The sequence below is a fragment of the Eleutherodactylus coqui genome, chromosome 12, assembly GCF_035609145.1.
Source record: "Eleutherodactylus coqui strain aEleCoq1 chromosome 12, aEleCoq1.hap1, whole genome shotgun sequence".
In the NCBI taxonomy this organism is placed as follows: Eukaryota; Metazoa; Chordata; class Amphibia; order Anura; family Eleutherodactylidae; genus Eleutherodactylus; species Eleutherodactylus coqui.
The window spans coordinates 75,103,115-75,119,528 of record NC_089848.1 but is presented as its reverse complement, the minus strand read 5'-3'; positions in this window follow the sequence as shown (position 1 = coordinate 75,119,528).

Sequence of the window (16,414 nt, the reverse complement as noted above, 5' to 3'; positions counted from 1 at the left end):
TTCGCAGCCATACGCAGCAGTATGTAGGGTCACGGAAGGATCCACAGTTGTAAATACGCTGTGAAATGCTGCATGACCCTGCAGTGTTTTACACCTACGGCCGTGGGAGCGAAGTGCGCAATTTTATTTGGGACAAGTGCGCATTTGCGCCCCCCCCAGAGAGCATGTTGCATATTTTTTCACCTGTGAGGGATACCCATTGAAGCCCATGTGTTTTAATGGTTACACTTCTTGTGGCCGATTTCCTGTGCGTAAATCTGCACGCAAAATCACCCGTCTGCGGGTAGGTTCATAAATGCTGTGGATTTTACACGTGGGATTTCCACATTCACAGCACAAGCCATGCGAATGAGATTTCACAAATTTTGTCCATATGGGGTGGAAAACTTCAGCGCAGAATTTTCAGCAGAATTAACCCATGCTGCGGATTCTAAATGTCAATTGTTTGCTGCAAATTGTGTGCATACCTTAAGGCCCCCTTCACACGGGCGACACGATATTGCCGCGAGAAAATCACAGCAATATCGCATTGGTGGTCGATGCGTTATCGCTGCAGTTCCTCGCGACACTACCGTGATTTTGTGGGGGAAGGGGGCTGAAATATAAGCCCTACCTTGAAATTAAGCCCTAGCTGCAGAAAAAACTGAAAAAATAGAATACATCACCTAAGAAGCGCTGTCAACTCCACTGCATCTTCTCCCCGGCACTGGTCTTCATCATCTCTTCTGGTCGGGGATTGGAAAATCCCCACCTGATTGGCTGAGTGATGTGATGCTCAGCCAATGAAAGCTAGCGCTCGATGAACCAATTACAGCCATTCAATGGCTGTGATTGATTTATCGAGCACTGGCTCTGATTGGCTGGGTCACGGCCCTCAGCCAATCGGAGGCAGCGCTTCCCGGAGGCGGGGATTTTCCAATCCCTGGCCAGAAGGGATGCTGAAGACCATTGTCGGGGACCGGGGAGAAGATGCAGCGGAGCTGACAGCGCTTCTTAGGTGATGTATGTGTTTTTTTTTTCCCTGCAGCTAAGGCTTAGTTTAGGCTTTGACAGTAGGATTTCCTACTGTCAAAGTTGCATCGCACCGCACGAAAAAACGCATTTTTCCGCGATGCGATGCAACAGAGAGGAAAGCTCAGGAGGGAAACATGGGCTACAAACATCACAAGTCGTGTGCATATCGCCGGACCTGCGAGGTTTTTGACTCACAATGTAGCATGCTACAAAACATCGCTACTGAGAAGGAACTTATAGGAAAACATGGCTCCACATACATGCGATTTGTAGCACTGTCGCATCACCCATGTGAACGAGCCCTTATGGTGCTAGTACACCACAGTGTTCCTCCGTCACAAAACATAGGCGGCACTCAGTACATAGTCGAATAGCCTCTAAACTCGGGTCTTCTCCATCCCGTCCGGATTTTCTTTTCTTCTGCACTGCGGAGTGTGCGGGTGGCCGGCCAACAAGCACATGCGCACTGCAATTTATTTCTCAAATCTCCTGCTTTCCTGCCGAACTGCGGCACGTCCGCAGTGTCAGCTGCAGGTGTGCCACGGATTACACAGCTGCCATTGACTCCAATGGAAGCCATCCGTGCGGGAAGCAGCAAAAAATGGATTTAGTTACCTGCGGATGCCCAATGATTCCCTATGGGCATATTGAACTGCGGATCGTCTGCAGGGGTGACCCATGGGGATTCCACAATTCAATTTTGCTCGTAGACATGAGGCCTAAAGCTAATTATTTGTACCTAAACCCTGTGAAACAATGTAGTTACTAGAGATGAGCGAGTATACTCGCTAAGGCACATTACTCAAGCAAATTGTGCCTTAGGCGAGTATCTCCCCGCTCGTCTCTGGGGGCCAGCGGGGGGGGGCGAGAAGCGGCGGGGGAGAGTGGGGAGGAACGGAGGCGAGATCTCTCTCTCCCTCTCTCCCCCCCGCTCCCCGCAGCAACTCACCTGTCACCCGCGCCGGCAGCCGAATCTTTAGAGACGAGCGTGAGATACTCGGCTAAGGCACTACTCGCTCGAGTAATGTGCCTTAGCAAGTATACTCGCTCATCTCTAGTAGTTACGATTCTGACCCCCACGCCTAGATGACCGATTAACTCATCACTTCCTGTATCTGTGAGGACCAGACCAGAGGCGACAGAGTCAGCAGTGCTGGACCAGAGACAACATCAGCGTCCTGTTGATAAGTTATTTCCTTGCTGCCGCCATTGGTGTAACTTGAAGCTGCTGGGCCCCAATACAAAATTTGTAACAGGGCAGCCAATTAGAATGCTTCATTTATAGCACTAGTCTCATAATATAGGGAATAAAGGCTTTATTGGCCCCCTTACTGTCCCAGACCTGTGTGTGGTCGCATGCTCTGCACCTTAGGCCCATGCCATGAAGGGCCCCCTGGTGGTCAGGTTATACCCCTTTACACAAATGAGGATTTTCGTTTGATTGCGATCAGATTGTCGCCTGAACGGACTTGAATTCCTGTTCCTGATTACCGCGTTCTTTCACATAGCTAAACAATTACATTTCCATAAGAAATGTTTCCTGTGATACATTTACCCTTCCACAAAGATCAGTTATTTAGAAGTTCTAATGTGTTTGCCATTGAGGAAGGAATTTCTTAAGGCCTTGAATGGTTATCACATACCGGAACTGTAAACCCAAGTATGCTTAAATCTATTCAATGGGTCTTATTTAGAGAAATCACATCGTTAAGTCTGGTTAGCATGATTAACCATCAGTTAATGGTGTCTCATGTACTAAAACCGTTAGTCCCATTATGTAATAAATCAGGGTTACAGAGGTCATTTAGGTCACTGACATCTGATTCAAAGGTTTATTAAGTTACATGCCTGGATTTCCTCCCCATTACCTACATGTGTGTGTGGTGAGCAGAAGCTTGTATGTGATATATAGATAATCTCTGCCATATATGAGCTTCACATCACAATTTTCTCACCTTATATATACCGAATTGCTACTTTATTAAAGACCCTGAACTACTCATGATTACAGCTTCCCTGTATAGAAATGTGGGTTCTTTCACATGAGCGTATGCGTTTTTACGTTTTCTCGCTGGTACTGTAAAATTGCGTGAAAGAACGTTTTTCCACCAGGCTAATTAGCGTTTTCTCGCCCTTTCACACGTCCGTTGAGCGTGGTTTTTAGCAAAAAAATATGTCACGTCCAGCAAAGAATGACATCACTGAATGGCTGTGATTGGCTCAATGAGCGCCGGTTGTGATTGGCTGGCGTTAGATCCAATCACAGTGCTTGCTTTGCTCAAGGGTATTCAAAACCTCATCACAAGAAAGAAGCTGAGATGTCAGAGCGAAGGACACTGCAATTTGCTGCAGCGCCGCCAAAGACTATTGCAAGGCATCGAAACGCCGCGGACCAGGTAAGTATTGATTTTTTTTATGCAGCTTAGCTAGGGCTTACTTTTGGGGGAGGGCTTATATTTCAAGCCTCCCCCCAAACCCAGGGTAGGTCTTATTATCGGGGTAGGTCCTATTATCGGGGAAACACAGTAACATGTCTGCACACAGAACCTGTCTTTGCTTACCATGGCTGGGTTATAACAGCAGGTGACCAGTTCCAGCACCATTGCGCCTAAGAGAAACAGGAAGGTTAGACCCGAAAAGTAAAAAAAAAGTATAAAAATTGTATCACTGAGCAGTGGAAAAATATCCCCTGATCAGATGAATCCAGATTTCTGTTGCAAATTTGCTGATGGGAGGTCAGAATTTGGCACAGGCAGCATGAATTGATGATCCCTTCCTATCAGAACTTTAATCTAATTTTTGGCAACTACAAGAAGCTTCCTGTGCACATGGGCTGATATTTCTGCAGAATGATGTCAGCTCATAGTGGAATGTACACCACAACTAATTGCTGCGGTTCTGAAGGCCAAAGCATGCCAGTCGATTGGGGTCTCTAATAAAGTGGCCATTCAGTGTATATAAGCAGAGAACTTATCTAACACTCCTCTCAAACATTTCTGTGCCCACAGCTTTTCTCATGACTTCCGTATGTGTTCATTCACACTACACCGCTGTATGCATAATGAGGTGTACAACAATGTATCTTTCAAGCTCATGTTTCAATCACTCTGTAACTAGAAATGTAATAACATGCTGTCTTCTGTCTCATTTAATATTATTCTCCTCATGTTTCCATTTTATTGGCATTGAACATTTTCAATGTATCCTATCAGATTTGCAGAAAGATAATGCGGCTTGTGTTACATTGTGCAAAAAATATCTCCAATTACATACAATTCAAGCTGACATATCTTGTATATTTCCTGACAGATATATGGCCCTTGTATTTAGATTGTATACAGCATAGTAGGATATATCTGCCTATTTATTGACTTCTATCATTCTTTACAGGGGTTTTCCACACAAAGACTATTGATGACAGATCCTCAGGATCCTCAGGTCATCATCAGCTGATCAGCTGGAGTCTGCGGCTCAGGACCCCAGCCGATCAACTGATTGGGCACCCGCTGTCAGCATTGCATCCAGTTAGCTCCAATCCCTGTGTAGTGGCCGGCACTTGTAATTGCAGATGTAGCTCTCATTAAAATCTATGGGAGCTGTGCCTGTAATTACCAGAGTCGGCCACTACATGGATCAGAGTAACAGCTTCCGCTCAGACAGTTGTGTAGTGTGGCTCTGACAGCGGGCATCCGATCAGTTGATTGACCAAGGTCCTGAGCAGTGGATCATCAATAGTATTTGCGTGGAAAATCCATTTAAGGTATAGAGCTTCTTGGCATATTTTTGTGGTATAGGAAGCTATAGGTATATAGTATTAGAATACACATGGTATACATACTGTATTTGTATTCCTATAGAGATGTATGCATCTACTGTATATGGTAAATGTGATAAAATCCTAATATTTGTATTATTGAGCAGATAGAGAAGGGAACATAGCGGGTGCTATAAGGGTACTTTTACACGGCATAACCATCAGGCGCCTGACAGCCACGCCAAAAATTATCACTCCTGTGCTTTCAAACAGGAGTGCTAATCGCTGGCAGGTTGCAGGCGAAGCATGTTGGAAATCTCTTCTAGCCGCCCGCCTCTATTCAGAGTAAGCAATCAGGCGTTCATAGAGGAACAGCCTGTTTAAATGGGCCAACAGTCACTTGGCTTTTAGGTGAGCTGAAAACTATGCGACTTCGGCAAGTGAGCGACTCTCACTCACTTGCCCCGTCAGGCCCTGTGTTTACACAGGAAAACAGTTGCCCATAATCTCACTTTTGAGCAATGACTTGGGTAACTACTAGTCTGTATAAAAGTACTCAAAGACCTAACAGTCTTTCTTTGAACTTTTGGTGCTAGCTATTGTGGAAGAGCATGGGTGTTATAGACAATCCTCTGATATTCTGGCATCCCTTTCTAGATCTGTGTGGTTGCACCCACTCAGAAACACTATCTTTTCTCCTTGGGGAGAGCACCTAGACGGTGAGTGAAGAGACTCAAAAGGCCATTCATGCTCCCCTGGCTAATATGCAAATAAGGGAGATGGAATAATACCTACACAGTGCCACCTATCCGAAGGCAGCATTCCTTCAAGCCTGTGCATGGAGTCTGGCTTTGCTTTTAATTCCCAGTCATTGTTACAAGGCTTGTATAAAGAGTCTAACTTTGGCTTGAAGGAATGCTGCCTTCCAATAGGTGACGCTGCAGAGGTATTATTCCATCTCCTTTAGTTGCCCCTAGTTAAATGGGTTGTCCAGTTGTAAACTGCAAATACAGAAAAAAAAATTGTCCTGCTGTAAGAGGCGGCTGCTCTGGTGCTCTGAAGTGAACCCTGTCATCTGCGACAGAGCCACAACGGCCCCTTTATGGTGTTATTGTGATTTTATTTATTTTATTAGTAGATCGTGACGCCAGTGCTATATTAGCACAAGAATATTAAATGTGATGCAATTAGGAAATCACAAGAACCAGGGTTTAAAATGTAATAACTTTCTTTTCCATTTCTTTGATGTCAGCAGTGATCATATATCAGTGCACACATACAAGCCTTTCATTATTGGGTGGTTATTCTCTTTACAGGTTAGGAGTATCATTAACAGGAATAATGTATGTGGGATTCTTCAGGTTACTGACAGAGATGATGCTCTGGGTAACATATGGCAGTGCTGGCAGTGCTGTTTTCCTTGGGCCTGTTTAATGGCTCTTCAGTGGCATGGACTATGAGCAGTATACACCTTTGTCTTGGCCCATGTTATGAGGGTATACCGTGGCGCTGATGTCCGCAATTATAGCTCTGCTCTGTATTTGGGGCCTTGTCCTCATGATAAAATGTATACTTCTGTGTTTTACCTCTCGTGTCTCGGCCACCCCGTAGGGACTCTCCTGTGATAGGCTGCAACTCTGCTGTGGATCCAACAGCTCTTCCGGCAGCTCCCTGAATGCAATGTTGATGGGCATCTTTCTTCTCCCGGTAATCCTAACTCACTCTCTATACACACTAACACTGTCCCCACCCCCCCTCTCTCTCTCTTTTTCTCTCTCTCTCTCTCTCTCTCTCTCTCTCTCTGATGGACACCCGAAGATGTTCACTATCTAACTCTCTCACTTGCCAGACTGACTCCTCTCACCTACACACGATCACACTGACTAACAATACGGTTCGCTTGTTTAACAGCCGACTTACTGACAAACTCTGCGCACTTTACTGTTCTGATCTGACTGAAATCTCACTGACTGACGATCTTCTCTCTATAACTACGACACGACTCCTCTTCTACATCTCTCTCTCCTCACTCCCCAGACCTGCATGATCAACTCCCTCCCAACTGTCACTCCACTGGCTTGCAGCCAATCAGAGCTCAATCTGCCGGCAACCAATCAAAATTAACTGTCCACCTGGCATATTATTAATAGCTCTGTCATAAGGCAAATTAAGTAGTGTTTAACCCCTGCTGGTTATACATGAACTGAGCGCCACCAGTTAAAAGCAAAGTACTTTTGTAGGACCCATGCGGGCCACTACACTGCGCTCATAAGAAATTATGTACAGGGAAATAATCCAAAATTAGGAATTTACTTGTAAGCCCTTGATTGGATTTGAGCTACAACTCCAGCTCTACAGGGTAACACACCAACCAAACTCTTTTTAAAACAATTTTCTGTCGATTTTTGCTAAAACTCAGGTAAGGATGACCTTACGCAATTTTACAAAAATTTTAAAATTTGATCAATTTTATTCAAGACAAGCAACACTATCAATAGATCTCCTTACTTATCAGTCGCATCATGTAAACCTGAACACAATAAGATAGTAAAGTATATCACAACAATCAATTAGGGCAGATAAAAGGAAAATAAGAACCCGATGTTCCACTAATAACAGAAACATTATGGAGGGAAACATTTGGTCAGTTCTCTCGGTGTCTCACAGTAACAGGATGTACACAGAACACGCCGTCCTCTTTCCAGGGCATTGATGAGTAATTGCAAAAAATGCCTGTGTTATTATTGAATTTACAACATTTTGCATAGCAGGATATTACATCCTTCCCCATTAAGCCTCCTCTCATGCCTTATTCAATAGCGAGCCCAGCATGTAATTATATGCCTAAAACAGATTGGTATCTCCTCAGAAATTATTGTGGATTCATTTGGGAGAATATCATTCTTCAGGAAAAGTAGATTTTTAATAAAGGTTCAATCTGCACCAAAACTTCTGTCAGTTTTTTACTGTTATTAATATCAGCAAGAGAATCCAGCACATGTCACCGAGTCAATGTAACTCATACATTTAAAGGTACGGTAACATTATTAGAATGCATATTAAAGGGCCCATTACAGCACAAACACGATAAGACGTCCTTAGAAAGAGAATGGCATCTGGGTTATAAATGCTCTAATGAAACCCTCACAATTGGAGTTAAAAAATTTTTTTTAGAATTTTTGGTATTTTTTATGTTAATTCCATAATTACTTAAAAGGAATGTTTTAGTTATGATTTCTTTAAATACTTAAAACCAAATAGGGAAGCAATTTTCCATTTTTATAATCTGTTCTTATTTTCTGATTTTAAGTTTTTCATTCTATTGTCTGCACATGACTATGGAGGAGGGGCGGCCATTTTTCCTGAGTTGCAGTTAACAGTATTTAGAAAGATTCTTTAGCAGCAGAACTCACAAGACATAGACACGTTGGAAGGCAGACGGCCCAATGACTTCTGTGTGACAGTGATGTGGGCATGCTCTGTCACCTGTGGAGGGAGGGGGAGGAGGTGAGCTGTGACATCACCTATTATGAATGATGGATCCTGTGTTATCTATATACAGGTGTTACATTCCACTGTAATCTGGTCTATGATGATGATAATAAGATGACCAAGTATTATAACAGACACTTAAGAGATAGCGTCCGTACAGTGCCCAAATGACAAAACATAACAGATTGTATCAAGAATGAATATAAAAGAAGAACACCTACAAGGTCCCATATACAATGATAATCTAAAACATAATGAGGCTAGGTAACCTGAAACAAAAAGGTTGGCCAACGGGTAGAGATAGAGGTGAAAAGCCCCGAGTGTATCGCCCTATCCATGTTCTGGGTAGATATTGCGTTTCTGGTAGCACGCCTTAATAATATCAGCATTTATATTTGGGCACATTTGAGTTGTGCCCATATTTATTATATGATAATACAAAAGCTTGTTTTATACAACAGGTCACTTTCTGGTGAAACATTCCCTAAACTATCAGTTATCACCAGAAATCACGTGTTCCTACAGTTTCCCTGCTTTGATTCCTGCATACATTTCCCAGAGAATTAGACCGGAATGATATCTGCATCAGAGGTTCAGTTTGGAGCCTCCGGCGAAGATTCAGCATAAAGTTCCTAACAAAATAGCACAGCATGTTACACTATTTAATTCTAGAATGGTGAAAGCAAGACAGACCGCATTATAGTCAATAGGGTCTGTTTGGTGCCGTTTAGGTTGTGCCAGATCTAGTAGTCTTTGTAGTTTCGTTGAAGGAACCAAGTAACAGAAATAGACCAGAACAGTGAGCGCAGGTGTGAATATTGTGCTCCTAACTACTGGACAACCAACATATATCGAGGACCTAAAGAGAATAGCAAAGGCTTATAGGAATAGACAGTGCTATGGGTGGGACTTGAGGTCCAGTCTAGTTCTGTCTTTGGGTAACTTAGAACCAGATCCCTTATAATTAGGGGATTCAAGGGCATCTATCAAAAAACAAAGCCCTTGATGTGAGGGCATCTATGAAATGCCCAACCAAGATAAAATCGGTGGTAAATGGCAGTTGGAATCGCGAACAGACCCCATCAATGGTCTGTTTGGTGCCATTTGGGTTTTGCTTGTGTCAGATCCAGTAGTCCTGACATTTTCATTGAAAGAACCAAGTAACAGAAATAGACCACAACAGTAAGCGTAGGTGTGAATGCTGTGCCCTTAACTACTGGACAACCAACATAAATTGATATCCTGGTGTCAACACAGTAGCAAAGGCCCATCCAGTTCTGTGGTTGGGTAACTTAGAACCAGATCCCTTATTATTAGCATGGAGAATTCAAGGGCATCTATCAAAAGACAAAGACTTTGATGTTAGGGCATCTATGAGATGCCCTACCAAGATAAAATCTGAGGATGCACATGTACCCACCAAAGCTCCTCTTGTTTCCCCAATTGGAGAGGTGTTTGCTATCCCACATACTGAATCTTCTCAGCCATTTAGATCAGTGTTTCTCATCTCCAGTCCTCAGGGACCCCCAACAGGTTTTCAGCATTTCCTCAGTGTTGCACAGGTGATGTAATTATTGTCGGTGCCTAAGACATTGCCACAGGTGTTCTTAATGTAGGATATCCTGAAAACATGACCTGTTGGGGTGCCTGAGGACTTGAGTTGAGAAACACTGGTCTATATGATCATTTCTGCCTGCATCATCTACACACAATGAATTTACCTCTAAAATACCCCATCCATATTAGTGTTATCCAAACCTGACCATATACCTTCAACAATGGTCAGTCGAACAATTGTTCAGCTGACAGTTGTTTCTGCCGACTCCTCCAAGCATTCGCATATTTAGTGAGGCAAGCTGCAACTAGATAGTTCTGACGCTGGCATATCTAGAAGGGAGCAAATAATTAGGCACTAAAATTCAACATTCCATGACAGTTGAGAGGCAGGCTGCGGTTGGTTAGTGCGTTGTTAAGCAGCGCTGGAGCCTGTGCAGTAGGACACAAAAGGAAGTGGCAGTTAGTTTAGAGAGGGCGGTTGGAGAGAGCAGTCGAGTTTTAGTCAGCTAGTTAGAGAAGACAGTCGGAGAGTAGTGTGTTGGCGTGATACACTGCTGAAGTCAGGAGCCAGTGGAGAGCTGTGGCGGACAAAGGAGACGATGTGAGACAGATCACGGAGAGCTGTGGAGAGGGAAGGACCAAAGTCACTCTTCAAGCAGTGGTCCCTGACTGTCTTTCTGTATAAGCATAAAGGTGTCTAATAACCAGGGGACAGCCCAAAAGTGACAGAGACCTAGTGAAGTACTCCTGGGTGATGGAGACAGCGCAATGGCCAAGGCCAATATTTACGTAATACTGCTAATGGAAAGGTCGTGTTGTAGATTGGCAAAGCTCAGAAGGCACATGGTATATAAGTTTACTTGCTGGGATATAATTACAATAAAGAAGGTTTATTTTAATATTTTCATAACCACTGGCCTCCATGTATTGCTAACTCTTTACACCTAATTATCGTGCTATATGGCACTGGCGTCACGACAGATCACATTATCTACAATGCCATCAAATTTGTTGGGCTCCGCTACAGACATTACTGCCTAAAGAATTTTGGGGATAGCTGATGTGACACCATGTTATTTCATATACCATGCTTATCATCATCCTACACGCTACAGGTGCCTGAGCAAGACATATATGTATAATTACATGTCTGTTACTTTATTGGGCAAAGGTTGCAGTCGGCGGTCCACAGAGAGGCGGAGGTGCTTTCTGGTGCCAGTGTGAGGTATATAGTAGAGAGAGACCCTGCATTGCTGGTTCTCAGTATCAGACAGGCTTCAGTCACAAACGTAAGGATGCAACTGCCCAACTCCAGTTTCCAGAATTCGGCAGTGTATGTGAAAGCAGCAGATACTCTGCACATCTGTGACTTGTTACGAAATTGACCACTGCAGCCTTCAACATACAAACCCAGAGTGTTGGACTTGCTATGTGTTTGCAATGAGTTACCATTAAAAGTTGATTACAGCATCAAAATGTGTCACAGTGATGCCCCTTCTTTCGGTCTGCAGAAAAGACAAGTCGGTAGTCATAACCGGAGCATCGTGCAGGCTTGGAGCCTTTCCCCAGTATGCACTTGAACTGGGGGTCCCAAAATCCACCCAAGCCGCTTCACCTAGTGAGGGTGATTGTCTGTCTCGAAACTCAGGAAGCCTTCAAAGGACTGGGATGATCTCTATCAAAACCCCCATATGGTCTAGGCCTGTGTCCTGGGAACTGTTCCCTTTCACTCCAGCCCATCTACAGTCTCATAATTGGTTTAGGGAGACACAGACCCAGCCTCCACTGCAGCCTAATCCAATAAATAAACAAGTGGTGTGTCCCAGACTATTTCAAATTAAGTCCCATTTTAATGGGACGAATGTCGGGAAAACAATGCCTGATACTCGTCCCCGCACATACTCACTCCCGTGCTGTTACACGGGAGCTAGTATAGCTGGCTCGCTCACAGAGCAGCCAGCAGGGGGGCTGGTGGCTGCAGGAGATTTCACTCCCCTGCCCCTCTCCATTGACTTAACATAGCGGCTGTTCAGTACTGAACAGCTGCTATTTACACTGAACGATGATCATTTAGCTAATCATCCATCGTTTATGCAGCATAAACGATGGACGATGAGCTGATCGCTGATCTTTCAGTGTAAATAGCAGCATTCAGTATTGAACGGCCGCTGTGTTAAGTCAATGGAGAGGATTGAGGGAGCACAAGGAGAGAAATCTCCTCCAGCCGCCCTACTGTGAGCCAGCGATACTAGCTCCCATGCAGGTGCATGGGAGCTAGCATGTGTGGGGACGAGTGTTGGGCATCATTTGCCTGACATTCGTCCCGTCTAAAAGGGCCTTAAAGCACAATAGCTAAACATCCCCCGTTGGTATTGACTTGCATATCAATTTTGAGCTTCTGACTGGAGAGTCACTTTAAAGAGGCCGTAACTTCAAAAATAAGAGTCACAGAAACATTTGATGTCATGTTTTATTTAGGGAGAAACAATTTATATAGAAAACCACCTCACTTACCGTGTTACAAAATCTTTATTGTCCTGCGTAATAGTTCTTGAAAGCAAATAAGATATAAATTGGGAGTCTTCTATAAATTCATTAACGGATTTCTACATCTTCATAATAAATTACAGAAAATTGCTGTTTTTCGTCATCAGGAAGATGGAATCTCTGTAATCTCAATTTAGCTCAATATAGTCCACTTCACATGAAAGATTCAAGATAATAGATGAAATATAATTGGTTGCCATGGTTCCTACGGTTCTTGTTTGAACTAGATTTTATAAATGGCTCTTATAGATATTTATTACCAAGTCAGTATGGGGCCGACCTGCAGCTTGTCGCAAAATACCCTCATATTAAATAAGCATAACGGTGGCCTTAAAAACAAACTGTTGGCTCTAATCAGAGGAAATTGTTGATGTTGGATTTAAAGGGATTCTATCGTCAGATGTTTTTTAACTTAAGCCACCACCATAGCGGTTGGGGCACTTGAAGACTCTCTGCACATATGTGTGTAGAAAACATAGAACGTGCATTAAAACAAAAACATACTTTTATTTTATGGTACCTTGAATGCAAATTGACCCGCCTTGAATCACAGAGGTGGGCCGCTGAAGCCTCGAGTCACGCCATGCGCTAATAATGTACGTCTCCTCCACCGTTTGGCCACCCGCCCTGCACAAGCTACAGTGAAATCCCACACTTGCGCTATGTGGCCCTCTGTCCCAGCGGGCATGGATATGCGCAGAAAAGTAGTGTGCATGCCTGGCCATTCCTGCTGGGGCAGAGGGCCGCATGGCACATGAACAGGATTTCACCGCAGCTTGCACTCAAGTCGCCAACAGGGGGAGGAGGCCAAGCAGTTGGGGGGCAGCTTGACTTGGGGCTCCAGTGCCCAGCCTCCATGACTCAAGGAGGGTTAATTTGCATACAGGAAGCTATGAAATAAAAGTACCTCTTTGCATGAACGCACATATGTCCAGATTATGTTGAATATGTTCCAAAATGCTAAGGCAGCTGCCTAAAATTAAAAAAATCTAATGAAATAATCCCTTTAATGCTCCAACCACAGGCATGCACATATACTTTTGCTATCAGATGGGAGAACTGCAAACTCTCTACACTAAGGATGACAGCTTTCAGAAATAGAAAAAAATAGACCTAAGGCTTCCTGCACACGGGCGGATTTGCCATGCGAAAACCGGAGTGGGATTCCACCTCCAGATTCTGCAGCAAATTTAGCCCATAGCATGCTATGAGAAAATGTGATTTCCTGCCCACGAGTGGAAATGAATTGCGATTGGGGGAGATATCGCAGCATGCTGCAATTTTGTGCGGACTACGCATGGCCGTCTTCTATTGAGGTCAATGGAATCTAGCTGTCTTGCGGCCATTCTGCATATATCATTGCAGAATGGTCGCAGGAACCGCGTTGTTGCCATAGCAAGCGTCTGCAGCGTCCTCTGTACTGCACATGTGCGCCAATGTTCCAGCTGATACATTCGCAGCAGAGGAGGCCGCGTCATCGCCATAGTGACGGCACGGCGTCCTCTGTACTGTGCATGTGCGTTGGCACTCCGGCCGGCACATGCGCAGCAAAGGAGAAGACGGCGGAGAGGTACGCTGGGGTCAACGGCCAGGCACTGGGTCAACCTCAGCTGCGGGAATACTGCATGTTGAGTCCGACCCAGCCGTGTGCAGGCGGCCTAAGGCTTCTCACCCAGCCAACCGGTAGCACTAGAGAACTGGTTTTCTTCCTCCTAGCTACTTTGCATGTCATTAAATGATCATTAAGGGAAGGTGAGGGGGGATGTATTACAATTGACATTTCAATTGCTCTTCTTAATGGGCAGTTCCCATCATGACCAAATATAGTTGAATGGGAAGGCCACTGATTACGAAGCAACCGGGAGGATGGAAATAGCCAATCTTGGTTGAAGTCAATGGGAGTTATGCTGTTTTTTGTAGCTTCTAAGTTAAAAAAAACAGCATAGCATAGAGCACTCAGCTAATTCTGTCCTTCTGACTACCCCAGCTACCATATTTAGGGTGGCGGGGGCATTAGGGGTCCTAACTCCCGATAGTTGATGTTTCCAGAGTAGGACCCGCACCTCTCAGACTTTTATGGCATATCCCCCATGCAGAGCAATAGCTGGCTCCCCTTTTGTGTATAGGAAGATAGCTGGCAGTCTTCATGCAGTGGGCAGAGAGAGGCCGGCGCGGCCCACCCCTGTGATTCAGGGCTTAGCTCAAAAGTCAAAGCTTATTCTAAAACGCCATGGCATTTCAAAATACAACACTCCGGGGGCAACAGGCATCCCTGTCCCGGGATATGCTGCCACTAGCTCAGGCAGCATGAGGGTGCGTTCACACGAGCGTAGGCGTATTTACGTTCGCACGGGCGCAGCGTTTAATCGCCGGAAAGAACGTTTTTCGGCGATCATGACCAGAGCTAGAAAGCGTATTATCGTTTGTTCCTACTTTGCAAACTATCTTTTCGGCCATCGAATATGCGTTGGCGCGTATTTCGGTCGCATATGTTCCGTTTTTTTTTCGGGTTGCCGTTTTTACGTGCCGTAAAATCGCCCGTGCGAACGAATACATTCGAAACCAACGCCTCAGATGGTCACGTATATACGATTGGGCGCAAAAACGCACCGTTTATGCGCTCGTGTGAACGCACCCTGAATCTGATGATAGAAACCCTTTAAGAATAATTATGCAGTTTAATAAGATCGGTATTTTCCAGTATATGATATTACTTATTATGCAGATACTTGAACCTTTGATCCCGACAGGATATCATCACTGATTGTGTAATATCAGAGGGAGATAAGTATGGGCGCCAGTTTTACTCACCCTGGACTGTTGTTCTGATTACTGCAAAGGTCCCAGTCATCTTTGTCTCGTATATGCACGTCAATGCCCTGCTATTCATTGTAGGTAGACGTGTGATAAGTTATTAGTATAGGCCTATGGCTCACTATATGTCTTCTCATCCAGATCTTGGGTCACGTGGGGTACAGTGCTGCCCCTTGGAGGGCAAACCACCTTCTATGATTTAACAAGGATTTCCACATTTGATAACTGTTGGTCAATAATGTTTACATTACACTATTAGGGCTCCCACCCACTAGCGTTTTTTTACTGCGAAATTCGCAGCGTTTTTTTTTTCTGCAGGGGTCTTTGGGCTATGGGAGTTGTAAAGCTAAAATCGCGAATGCGCAAAATCGTGATTTCGCGGTAAATCGCGATTTTGCGCGATCGCGATTTTAGCTTTACAAGTCCCATAGACCCCCTGTAGAAAAAAAAAACGTGCGAATTTCGCAGTGAAAAAAAACTCTAGTGGGTGGGAGCCCTTATAGTATTGCCAAATTGTTTTGATTTATTGTCATAAGGAGTTTGGAAGAACATGACTGTCCTGATCGTAATCGTATTCAACAGCTTTGGGTTAAATATTTGCCAAAATGTTCAATTGCCTGGTGTCTGAGTAATAATGTCTGAATAATAAAGGTTTACTGACGCGTGAGCTGGCCACATACAGTTGTCCATGTGAGAAGCACGGGTTCTCCAAATGGAGGCCACACACTTTCAGAAATTGTCCTTGTGCTTTGTTTATAGTCATTGGATGAATGGTGTAGTAATGCATAAGGGACAAACAGACAGACATACATTCGTTTTATATATATATATATATATATATATATATACACACACACACCGTGTTTCCCTGAAAATAAGACCCTGTCTTATATAAATTTTTGCCCTAAATGAGGCGCTAGGTTTTATTTTAGGGGGATGTCTTATTATACTTACCTAGCAGGCTCTGTCCGGGTCCCTGTTCTCCAGAGCTGTGATGTGCTGAGCCGCAGCATTGATTGGCAAATTCATAAATCCCGCCTCCACAACACAATATCTGTAATTGGTTCTTTGACTGCTGCTCAGCCAATTAATGCAGCGTTCGAGAACCAATCACAGCTATCACATTAGTTCATCGAGCGCTGCATTTATTGGCTAAGCAGTGCTTGAGAACCAATCAGAGCCATTGCTTCCAGGAGGTGAGATTTACGAATCCCGCAGCCAGGAAGTGATCTTCTG